Here is a 12,635-nt window from a genome sequence, read left to right as displayed (position 1 = left end):
GGGCCATTATCCTTTGTACCAAGGCATAGCTTCAATATGATGGGTGGAGAGCATGTATAGACTTTATCCTGACAGGTAAAAGGGGTTGATTTCATCTCCCTCAGGTGCTACAGAGAAATGAATCACTTTCTTATTCCTGTTATGTGTGCTCACTATAGCTATTAATTAGAGCAGCAAAATATTACTGTTCCTGCAACCAAAATGGTTGGTTTTATTTTTAAGAGATTTTTTAAAGAGCTTTGTACCATCATTATAAACCTGTCACTATTCAGAGGAGAGCTACCATTCCTGCATTGTTATAAAGATGCGCAGCAAGTGCCATATAGAGCTTGGCATTTAGTGGCTCTCAGGATAGCTCTCCCGAAAGGATGATTTCAGGCTACCCACTGTTCAGAGTGCTGGCTATGTGGATTTCCTTCTCAAGTGCCCCAAAGTTTGTGCACATGGAGCCATATTGTTATGGGATGTGGGGCTCTGTAGGAACATGTCCATAAAACTTAGGGATGCCAGAGGTAAAATTGCAAGTTTACAGCCTTGTATTGGATCTTACATGGTGAGCTTTAGCAGTTCTGCCCTATTAAAAAAGGATGTGCACAACTAAAGCTATGTTTGGATTAGAAGCAATTTAGTCCCAGTGTTATCATCCTAACAAGCAGTGTCTCCAGTAACATCATATTTTCCAGCTCTTTCACATAAAATTAGCTAATTCAGCAAAAGCTCATTTTTGGCAGTACTACTATTCATATAATGGAAGCTTCTGCTATCAATCAAAAATTGTGTTCTCGATGACAATCACTATATTGGCAGAAGCTTTTGTAGCAGACATTGAATAAATTGCTTACACCGTGAAGTGATTTGACAACCACAAATAGTTTGGGCCTAAATGTGTATAACACTATTGAAATAAGGCTTGGACTTGTGTAGTGGGTTTACGTGGCAAGGCTTTGGTAGCAGGGGGCCATAGGGGTGGTTTCTGTGAGAAAGATCTAGAAGCCGCCCCATGTTTGGGAAGGGCCCCGTTGTTTTCCAGATCTGAGCCAATAAGCGATGGTGTTTTGCACCTCTGTGAGAGCATATTTAAGACAGGGAAAAAATGCTGCGCCACACAGCAGCCGGGAGAGTCAAGGGAGTGAGAAACAGCCTTGCAGGTGCCAAGGTCAGTGCAGAAGGAGGGGGAGAGGTGCTCCAGGCGCCGGAGCAGAAGTCCCCTGCGGCCTGTGGTGAGGACCATGGTGAAGCAGGATGTCCCCCTGCAGCCCATGGAGTACCACGGTGGAGCAGGGTTCCACACTGCAGCCCGTGGAGGAGACCACGGTGGAGCAGGTGGCCCTGCACCGATGGAGGCTGCCGCCTGTGGAAGACCCCTGCTGGAGCAGATTCCGGGCCGGACCTGTAGCCCGTGGAGAGGAGCCCATGCAGTAGCAGGTGACCTGGCAGGAGCTGCTGCCCGTAGGGGAGCCAGGTTGGAGCAGTTTTCTCCTGAGGGATGGACCCCGTGGTACGGACCCATATCTGGAGCAGTTCTGGAAGAGCTGCTGCCTGTGGGAAGCCCACGCCGGATCAGTTCGTCAAGGACTGCATCCCGTGGGTGGGACCCCACAGCACAGGGGACGAGAGTGACCGAGAAGGAGCGGCAGAGAAGAAGCGCTGTAGACTGACCATAACCCCCATTCCCCCGTTCCCCTGCGCCGCTCGGGGGGAGGAGGTGGAAGAGGGTGGATGGGGGGGGAGGTGCTTTTGGTTTCTTTCCTTTGTTTCTCACTTCTCTAGCTTGTTAGTAATGAGCAATAAATCTTACTATCTGTCTTCTTATGCTGAGTCTGGTTTGCCCGTTACACTAATTATTGCATGATTTTCTCGTCCTTATCTCAATCGTCCTTGAGCCCTTTTCACATATTTTCTCCCCATTCCTCTTTGAGGAGGGGGAGTGAGAGAGCGGCTGTGGTGGAGCTCGGCTGCCCACTCGAGTGGAACCACGACAACTTGAAAGGCATCTAAACGTTTTTGAAGTTCTTACCTGGCACTTCATGTCAGGATAAACAAAGAAAAACTGAGGACATTACATTTTAATTTTAATAGTGAACCGGAATACTCCAATTGATTTTTCTTTATTGATTTTCAGTCTCAGTTCAACAGGCAGTCCTACGTGGATGGAAGTGCCAAGGTTTCATTTATCTACTGCCTGCAGCGCTTGATGCTGATTAAGGTGATGATTTACAACTTTGCAAAGTGTAAGTAAAATACTCAAAACATTTAACGTGTACACCTGCCTTAACCACCATAAATAACAGCACCAAGTGGTGAGCAATAAAGAATCAGATCCCAAGTGTCACAAACTTTCTTTCTGAACAACAGAATTAGCATGCTGACCCTTGAATGTTCTCCCAGATTTAGGAAATATTCTGTTCATTCTTTCCGCTCCAAAGGTCTCTGGAGTTAAGCATTGTCAGTCCCACAGAAGTTTATTATTTTACATATTACATAACACAGAAATTACTGACTGCTTTTTCCTCAAGGATGTTCTTCTAACCTCTATTTTTATTACCATTTTTTCCTAGTTATTTAATGGACCTAGCATGTGTTACACAGAGAGGAATAGACCTTGAAGACAACACTTGCTTTACTGATTCTACAAAAGTAAAGGAGGAAAGAACAGCTGGGAGACATTAAAGGATAAACACTTTATTAGTGTATAGTGCTAAGTGTACATTCCATGGCCTTATCACTTTATGATGTGATCAAACAAAATGTCACAAGCAAAGCAGAGATGAGCTACTTTGGTACTTGGCCAAAAGACCTCCAAGGAACCCATAGGTACTGCGGGAAGCGATATTAGCAATTTATGGGATGCCATTTTTCTCTGAGCAAGCATCGAAGTGTTATAAAAGGGGTGACTGCTTGCAAATTGTTGTCAGTATGTGAAGCAAAATTTGGTTTCTGGGAACTTGTTCAGTGCAATAGTCTTATCTTAGCACCAGCTTTGTGAATTATTTTTACTTATGTAAATTTACATGACTTTTCAAGCAAGCTTCAGTTCACATCAGTTTCATATAAATTCTGATCAAACTTGATTTGCAACAGGACAGAATGGATCAAAATCATACAAAACTAAGAATAGTAATGCAGTGGAATTACTTTTAACAAGTAATAGAATAAAGAAGATTACAATCTGAAAAGAAAAAAAAAAAAAAGATTTTGTAAGGGAAAAAATGAGTCAATAGGTAGATTATACTGATTTTGTGTTGACATATTTCTGATTAATATGAGCTATTTTCATAATAACATTTTGATCACTTGGGGGGGAGAACGGGTGGGAGATTAATTGAAAAATGTAAAAAGTCTGTTGTTTGTTTGTTTGTTTGTTTTCCAAATTATATTTTTAAACATATTAATTTGATGGTTCCAGTCTCTTGCACAGTTATTCAATAAACAAAGTGTCCATCCGGTATATGCAAGATCAAGGTTCAGAATTTTCCCTTTGGCCCACTGTTCAGACCAATACTTTTACTCCCGCCTTTTGGAACATTCTGCAAAGGGTCATGTTCAGTTTCTCCCATGTACAAAAATAAATTGTATCAATAGCAACTACATGTAGCATGGATTGTGAAAATTAATATAATGCTCAACCTATTAGGTAAATGTCTACTTTACAGGGTCACTTGATGTGAGATTTCATGTAGCAGCCTGCCACAGAAATAAATAGGGAGCTTCCAGAAAGCAATTCACCTCATCTTAAAGTAGGAAAAAGATGCAGGTTATCCTTATAGATTTAACTGTATGATGAAAATACAGAATACAGTTCACCAACATTTAATTGTCTAAATATATACGTCAACGTATCCTGACATCTTAAGTCTCATAGTTTCTTAAGATACCATTTATGTCAAAGGAGATTATAGACAACACAGAAAATGGAACCTATACAGAGGTTCAGAGCTAATTACACTAGACAAATCATTTTATTTTGCCATGTTTTAAAATAATATTCCCAAAATGATAAAAATAGGTGTTAAATAGACCATCTTATTTTACCTGGAATCTGTTAACATACACATCTTCTTTAAAAGAAAAAAAAAAAAAACAAAACTTTTGCTTGCAATCAGATTAATTCTTTGATTTGAAAACTAAAAATAAACTACTCATCAATCACTGTGCTTGACAGTCAGTCATCTAAATACAAGATTATCATGTTCTTTGTACCAATTCACTTAAAAGATTGTTGTATTTTGGCTTCAAGATCTACAGCTTTGTACCTATTTGCAAAGATAGTTTGGATGAAATTCTTGTTATTCTTTACTTCATTACTAATTACTATGGATTCACTTTTCATACTGAAATCAAAAGAATACAGATGTATATAACCCTGATTTTGTAATGAGGTGGGTTTTTTTTGCTTAAACTTTCTTCTACAGCTTGTAAGCAATGAAACTAATTTGATGAAGGGCTTTATATGCCTCGTGAAAGTAAATGACAGCTTGCTAAGGCACTTTGTTGGAAGCTACACTTGAATTATGATTATTTTTTACATTCATTGACGTATTAACAAAAAAGATGATAAAGTGCTAAGATGAAAGACTAACTTAATTCCATGTTATCTATCCAACTACTTGGGAGATAAATCGTGGTTTCTCATTATACGGTATTTCTTTATGACTATTACATGAAATAAACAGACAGTTTAAAAGCAACTTTTTAGAAAAACCTCAGAGATGATGAGCAGCAAGTTGATCTCAGTGAGCACATTTCACCCTATGTTACTTGTGGTCCTGGTAAAGACAAAAATAGCTGAGTCTGATGATATGTTTTGATGTCAGTGCTATCAGAAAGAATCCTTTAACACACTTTGATTATATGGTAGCCAAGCAGTTTATTGATAATAGGTTTAACGCTGCCTTTTGACAGTCTTATATAACCATCTCATTTGTTCAGAACATATTCGCAAACTAAAGCAATTCTTATAAAGACCTTTCCTTCTTATTCCAGCTTGTTTACTCTCATTTAATCACAGTTTTCTTCTCCACAAATTGCATTTTTTCCTGTCTTTAGGATGCCTGACTCATTTTATTAATACTCAGTAAACATCTCAGTTCTTTTATTCAGTTTCTTCTTTCAGATATCACTTTTGACATCATGTCACTAAGTGCACTCAGTGTTCTGTTCCCTGCATCTTTTAATTAAAATCCTTTCTACTGGTATGCCACAAAATTCAGTTCTCTTCCATACCCTGTTTATTTATTATTATTATTATTATTATTATTATTATTATTATTATTATTATTATTATTATTATTATTATTATTATTATTATTATTATTATTATTATTATCTCAGCATAAGTTGTTATACTAGGGCATAGCTTTTTGTATAATATGAAGACACAATAATTTGGTCTTCTTTCTATGACTTGGTGACAAATCTTATTTCCATTTTATCACAGATAAAAGCAAATACATGTAAGTCGGCCTTACTGATATGAAAACAAAATCATTACGGGTTAGCAATTAATTTGCCATGAAAACTTATTTGGTTTTGAAATTTTGTTTTTTCTGAAAGAAAAAAAAAAAAAAGAGAGAGAAAGAAAAGGTTGGAGAAGAGGAAGGGGAAGTGAAGGGGAAGCAGTAGGGAAAGGGGAAAAGGTAACATTTCGATTTCAAAAGCTCACTTAAACCTGAAAGATTCATTTCCTCTTGTTTCTTAATTGGAATACTGGGAACATTGTGGTTTTATTTGCTTCATTGCCACTGTTTATCTCAGCTATTTGATTCTTTGTTGCAACAGGATGCTGCATTGGCTTGGCTGATTCTTTTATCTTCCATATTGATTAGTGAGTGCTTTTGAGTTTGTCTTTCAATCACTCAAAACCAGCAGCTTTTGCAAAGGCAATCAAATGAGTTGACTAGGAAGTTTCAATACTATGGTACAAAATCTCTGTTACAAAAATACCTAATTACCAATGTGTAAAGTTTATCTTCTGAACTTAGAGATTCAAAATTACAAGTCCGTGATATAGATACATTCAGAGAACATGCTTGTGGTGTCACTGAGAACAATACTTGACTAGGAATCCTAGGATTTGAGAACTGCTTCCACTTTGGGCGCCACTTGGTGGCTACTACTTTGATTCAAAACAGAACTCCTCTTGGAAAGGGACCCAGCCCAGGGCAGAGATGCAGCTATCTACTTGCATACTTCCAATAATATTAATTAAAGGGCAAAAATGAGCAAATAATTTCATACTATATACTATTGCTCTGCATGGGGAATCTCATAGCAGGTGAAATGGTACAGGTGCACCCCCACCCCAAGCACCAAACTCTCAGTTGCTGTCTTGTGTTCTTGGGGTCAGCTATCACCTTCTTTTCTGTCTGATTATCCTATTTCAGGATCTTCTGTTCCATTCTAGAACAATGTCCTCTATTCACAACCATACAGAAATACTGTTATAAGCTTTGCTTTCTATATGTACATCACCTGACCACATCTGCACCACACACACTTTGTAAAACCATTCAATTCCTGTTGCTTAAAACAGGTATTAGGCATGCTTTATTATGGTATTAGTATGTATTTAGTATGGTATTTCAATGACCTAGTTAAAATAAATTAAAAAAAAAAGTACTGGGCCAGAATATGTGAACCACCAGCAGGCTGACAGCTCTCCTTACAACACTCCCCAAGCCTTGCAAGCATCAGCCTGAACTTGTACTTAGGACCCAAAGGAAGCAGAAGAATGAAAATTTATGCCCAGAGATTCAGTCTCTCACACGCCTCGGCAAGTCATACCATACTTCTGCACTCACTACACCAACAGACTTCCTGTATGAAAATCAGCACTGCCTTGATATAATGTGTCAATCTGCAAGCCACTTAGCCCAGGATACTTTATTCCAGTGTGGTTCAAGGAAACTGAGGCAGGACATACAGCAAATGGAGAACAGTGCCTACACTGCTAAGGCATTCAGAAAACATCACCACAAAATAATTTTTTATGTCAAAAAAAGTCTTTTCATCCATGTCCTTTTGATACCCTGTTACAATAACATTTGGCATTAATCAACACAGAACGACCACTAGTTTCCCCAGAATGGATATATATTGATGTATTTGCTGGAGCTGAGAGCAGTCTTTGAGAAGCTTTAGAATACCATAATACATTCAGTTTTTCAAATAGTTCTGCACCATGTATTTTCTCTTTCATAACTAGTTATCCTCAAGAACTGCCACATAGTTCTGCATCTAGAAAATTCAGAGCTTTCTTGGGTTTGAACAAAATCTCAGTGATGACATTTCATTTGACAACTTACAGAGCCAAATTCAGTTTATTATTTATCATCTATACCAGTGATTTCAATAGTGGGTTGGAAAATGTGTTACAAAGAAGGTGGAAGCAAAAAATATGCTTATTTGTGAAGAAATTACGTATCAACCTCACAGACATCACCATTGCATCATTAACTAACTGCTTTGTGAAAATAGCTGTTTTTTTTTAACCATTTAGAAAACATGAGATGAATCATACTCTGACAGTTTATCCTCTTCCTTTGGAGGCAGAGGATCAAAGAGTAATGATCCTCCCTTCCATCTAGCTTCAAAGTAGACAAAAGTGGCTGGAGTGAGCACACCCTTAGTAAACTTTCTCTAGATTCAAAAAATCAAAACTTGTATAATTACTTCTTTTTGTATTTTGTTCACTTCTCTTTAAAAAACATTGGCTACATGTCTTTAATATTACACGTTTTATACTACAGAATAATTCATTATCTGTTAACTATTTTCTAAAACTGCTTGTGGGAGAATTTATCTCACATGACATTTGCAGTCTAAGCCAAAGAGTCTGGTATAAGTGATCATTTAGGCAATGGGGAGAATGGAGAGATCATCTTTGAAATGGACACTTACTTGCCCATATACAATAGGAAGAACCTTATGTAGATGAGTCTTTCCTTGTGTCGATAAGACTTGCAAATGAATCTAAAACTCAGTGATCATATCATGGCTGTACCTTTGTCATCTGTATCTAGAGGACATAGGTACTCACCAAGTATATTTATTTTCTGTTCATTTAAGTGAACTATTTCTGACAAATATATATTCCATTGCTGGAAAGTTGCAAAGAGTTTTTTTTTCTCTCTGATGACTTTTTTAAACTTTCCAAATCATTAAATTCATTTAAAATTATTTCTATTTTTTTAATAAATAAATAAATAAAGCCACCTGTACAAAAATTTGCTGTCAGTTGCTGTCTGTTTTTCAAAGTATTGGTTTAGATTTTGCATGGGAGAGAGAGCTAAGTATTTTTTTTCTGCTGAATATAATTGAATAGAAATCATAGCTATAACTATATGTCTGCTCCAAAGTGTCTTTAACACAAAGGAGACAATCTCATTTAGGACTCATTTTTAAGCATTTCTCAAAAGTCTGCCTTTAAGTAATGATGGACTCTTTCAGTGATAATTGAGGCTAAATTTGCAAATATGACTTCTGTAGATTTATACAAATGTGCTTAAGTACATCTTACTTTCAAATAACTTTAATTTGCTAGTGTCAGTTTCCACTTGGAATTTGGTATCTGGCCGTTTGTATCTAGTTGCTCATGCGGCTGAGAGCTTCCAGCAAGAGATGGTTATTTCTGCATCTTTCTGTATATAACAACATGGTCTCACAGTAGTGACCCTTACAATTTCTCTGATATTATAAAAGATTCTTACACAGAATGTTGCAGAAGTACAGCCTTTAACCAAGATCCCCCATGCCTCTAGAGATCTCTGGTATGATAAATCATATCATTTCTGTTAGTATGATGCTACTTCGTTTTGTTGTTTCTGTGTTGGGACAACCAATTAAAACCTACTGATAGGTTTAACACCACATGCAAAAAGACATATAGAAATAAAGCAGAACTAATATCTCCACATGTCAGCTGATGTAAAGCACTATTTGCCTGTTTATCATATCCTTACTGACATAAACCAAAAAAAAAAAACGCTTTACAAAAACTTTACTTTTTTTTTTTCATTCAGTGATTTTTCCCCTATCCCATCACATTCATGACCCATCAGTCAAGACTTCCAGCAGTTTCAGAAGGCATATAGTAATGTAGATGAAAAAGGTGCTGCAATGACAGATAAAATTAATGTCAAGAAACTTGCATGCATTAAAAAAAAAAAAAGCATTAATTCATCTTTCTATTTTTTTTATTCATTCCATATAGACATCTATCTTCCATTTTTGATCTTGAAGTTTAGAGGATTAAAAATAACAAGGGAAAATGCCGTTATCTTTCTGCCTCTGAACTTCATTATTTAAGATAATGGAACTATGTCTTCCACAGATGTTACTATCTGTAGTTCTGTTCTTGTTATCTGCACTTGCTGCATTGTAATGCATGGGGTTTTCAATAAAATATTTAATGGCCTTATTTAATGTGTGCTAGTCTGCCAGTCCAACAAGCCAAGGAAAATATTAGGTGATTACTGAAGTTATTTACATCAATTATTCTGATCTTTACGTCATCAAAATATTTATATCCTAAAACCAGCATATCCTTCTTCACTCAAAGTCCCACTGCAGTCAGAATGTCACACCTCAAGAGCCAGCATAGGTTTCCACAGAAGTGTAATAAAGAACCGGAACGGAAGGAAAAGGTTTACTTGCTCACCTGAAACAATGTGCCATGCTATGCAGCACTGAGTCACCCAGTGACAACTTTTAAAACATGGAACAGTCTTGAGGAATAGTTCAAAATATTAGTTGAAAGCAGTTGATAAAATAGTTCCTGGATGGCTAAGTTTGATAATAAAATAGCACCTTTAAAATAAATTTTTCTGTAAGAACTAAAATAATGAAGCTTTGTTACTGTGTGACTGTAGAAGATATCAAAAGAAACAAATATTTTAGGATTGAAATTTTAAAAGTAAATTATTTTAAGCTATCTATGTCAAACTGTGAATCAGCAGATTCACACAATAGGCATGCATGCCTACTACACAACTGAAATATAAGCTTAATTTCTTAGAAAATTTACACACAAAAAAAAAAACTAACAAAAGAGTAGCATCCTCCAGTAAAATTATTGTAATCTCTTCATGCAAGATGTTGTTCATGATTAAATGGGTGGTATATAATGCAGAGAGGAGAATGGAAGAGGAATGTATAACTTTGCTATATACTGGCAATTCAAAAGATACATGAAAATTCAATGGAAAAAGGAAAAAAAATCTAAAAGGGGAATGACTACAGACTGGTTACCTGTGGATGTTATGGTGCTTATCCACTACAGAAAGCACAAATGGTGCTTATCCATTACAGAAAGGTTGCACTTGCTTGTACTGCACATGTATAGTTTTAGCAAACTGATTTATTTATTAATTATTCTTTGAAGAGAATAATTTTGAAATATCATCACCATTCAATAATAATATATCAGCCCATTCAGCTAAAATTATAGAAGACAGATTTAATAAACCATCAGTGGAACAAATATATATACGTATGACAGAGCTCAACTACTGCCAATAAATGTATCTATTTAAAAAAATAAAATAACAAAACTTTTTTCATTCCTCTTTTCCTGGAAACATTGATTAGATTTTGTAACAGTATTTTAATATCAAGTGAATACTCCTGGGATACATGAGCAATAGTCAAAGGAATCCCATAATGGAGGGCATTTATTTTACCGCATGACAGTGAATTGCAATTTGGCCATCAACATATTAAATTTGAACATTCATGTACACACTGAGAATGACATACTTGCAATAACAGAATTTTTCACCTACTAGCTGGAAACTAATTTATATTTCAAAAGACAGGTGGCCCAATCAAAAATACATATATATTATTGCCCTTAGATCAGAAAAATGCATATGCTGATATACCTTTTCTTCTTCTTTTTTTTTTTTTTTTTTTTTCACAAATGGAATATATCTTAGAAATGTAACTTTTCTGCCAGGCACTTAATGACAGAACCCAGGCTTTCCTTTTTTTTTTTTTTTAAGCTAAAAAAAAAATAAAAATAAGTGAATAAAAATATTTACATAAATATATTTTATAGTTAGGGAAAAAAAAAATCAACAGTATAATATCTTGGAAAATGCACGTATTCTCTGAAAAGCAAAATACTTTTCAGGATATACATCTAGTTTATACACAGGGAATATAATAAGCTCTTTTTCTTTAGTTGTATGTAACTGTTCAAGTAGTGAGCTGTTACTGAAACTCAAGCTCAGCAGAGCCCAAGTTGTAGACAGTGTGTTAATGATTTTTCATACAACTTATTCTGACTTCATGCTATTGGGTTAAGAGGTCCCACTAGGGTCTGCCCAATTTGATCATGTGTTTTCACTCCCTGTTCTTCATGCTGACCAGGTTGATTAACTCATCCCACATTCTTACTATATCAGATGTGACTTCAACTAGCCAAGAAGTTCCTCACTATCTTGGCTTGCTGTGAGCTCCTGCTCACTAACTGTGTTCTGTGCTAGTCCTTCCCACTGTCAGTTTCCCCAACAGCTGTGTGCATTGCTCAGGCCTGCTAAACCAAACGACATGCACATCTTCACACCATTTTGTTTCTTAGGATTGGTATAGTTGTGAAGGGGGAGCACAACCAGCCTAAGTAAATCTTTGCTTTCAGAAAAACTCACTGAACTTCTCCTTGAATTCTCACATGTACTAAAAAGCTGTGCCATCAGATTAAAGTATCTGTTTCTCCCATTTTACATGGAAATCAGTAGGTTTGTCTGCGTTTCACCATCTTCATAGAATCATAGAATGCTTTGGGTTGGAAGGGACCTTAAAGATCTAGTTCCACCTAGTTCCATTGAGTTTGATCTAGTTCCACCCCTCCTGCCATGGGCAAGGACACCTCCCACTGGACCAGGTTGCTCAAATCCCCATCCAACCTGGCCTTGAACACTTCCAGGTATGGGGCATCCACAACTTTTCTGGGCAGCCTATGCCAGTGCCTCACCAGCCTTTAAGTAAAGAATTTCTTCTTAACATCTGTCCTTTTTTGGGTAGATCTTTATCTCACATTTTCTCCAACTTTTTAATTGGCTTTAACAGAATCATCTTCAGATGTTTCAAACCCCATAAATCAACCTGTTCCAGTGTGCCTGTTGGACTGTTCTGGATGAGTTTCCTTACCAGAGTCTGAAAACCCTTACAAGCCTCCATGTCAGTGAAGCTCATGCAGAAACCAATCTTTTTCCTCAGACTTCAAGCTGCCAGGTTTATCCAGGCTCATTCTTGAACTCTGTGGGGAAAAAAAAAATGCAGATAGTCTTTTAAAACTGGTACTTTCTATGGAAATTAACAGGTATCAGAAGGTCTTCAGGTGATTTCAGTTTTGTCAGTTGGCTGGAGACAGTTGTCCTGTGAGTACAGTCCAGATTCACAGCTAGAGATGAATTTCACTATGGAAATGCATATGGAAACATAGTTATGATGAAAGTTACTCCGAATTTTGATTTATGTCAACGGAAACAAGGAATATGTTCACAAGTTTTGTACTGAATGATAAATTTCTGTCAGGTAGCTGTTTTTTTCTCACTGCCATCTTAAGAATAATCACGTGAATTAAAAGGCAAGGCAACTTAGTTTCAGAAAAAAAATAAATATGAAAGCTATAT

At 36.6% G+C, this 12,635-nt stretch overlaps 1 long non-coding RNA gene across 1 annotated transcript; it reads left to right on the top strand.

The window, feature by feature from the left end:
• Positions 1–923: 923 nt before the first annotated feature.
• LOC137850114 (uncharacterized) lies at positions 924–4,412 on the top strand. The gene is made up of 3 exons (XR_011092272.1): positions 924–1,425; positions 2,123–2,231; positions 2,559–4,412. It is a non-coding gene; the product is annotated as an uncharacterized lncRNA (long non-coding RNA).
• The last annotated feature ends 8,223 nt before the right edge of the window (positions 4,413–12,635 follow it).

The sequence above is a fragment of the Anas acuta genome, chromosome 1 (genome assembly GCF_963932015.1).
Source record: "Anas acuta chromosome 1, bAnaAcu1.1, whole genome shotgun sequence".
Classification (NCBI taxonomy): domain Eukaryota; kingdom Metazoa; phylum Chordata; class Aves; order Anseriformes; family Anatidae; genus Anas; species Anas acuta.
Note: the sequence above shows the minus strand (reverse complement) of the source record. Positions and strands in the feature narration are given on the sequence as shown.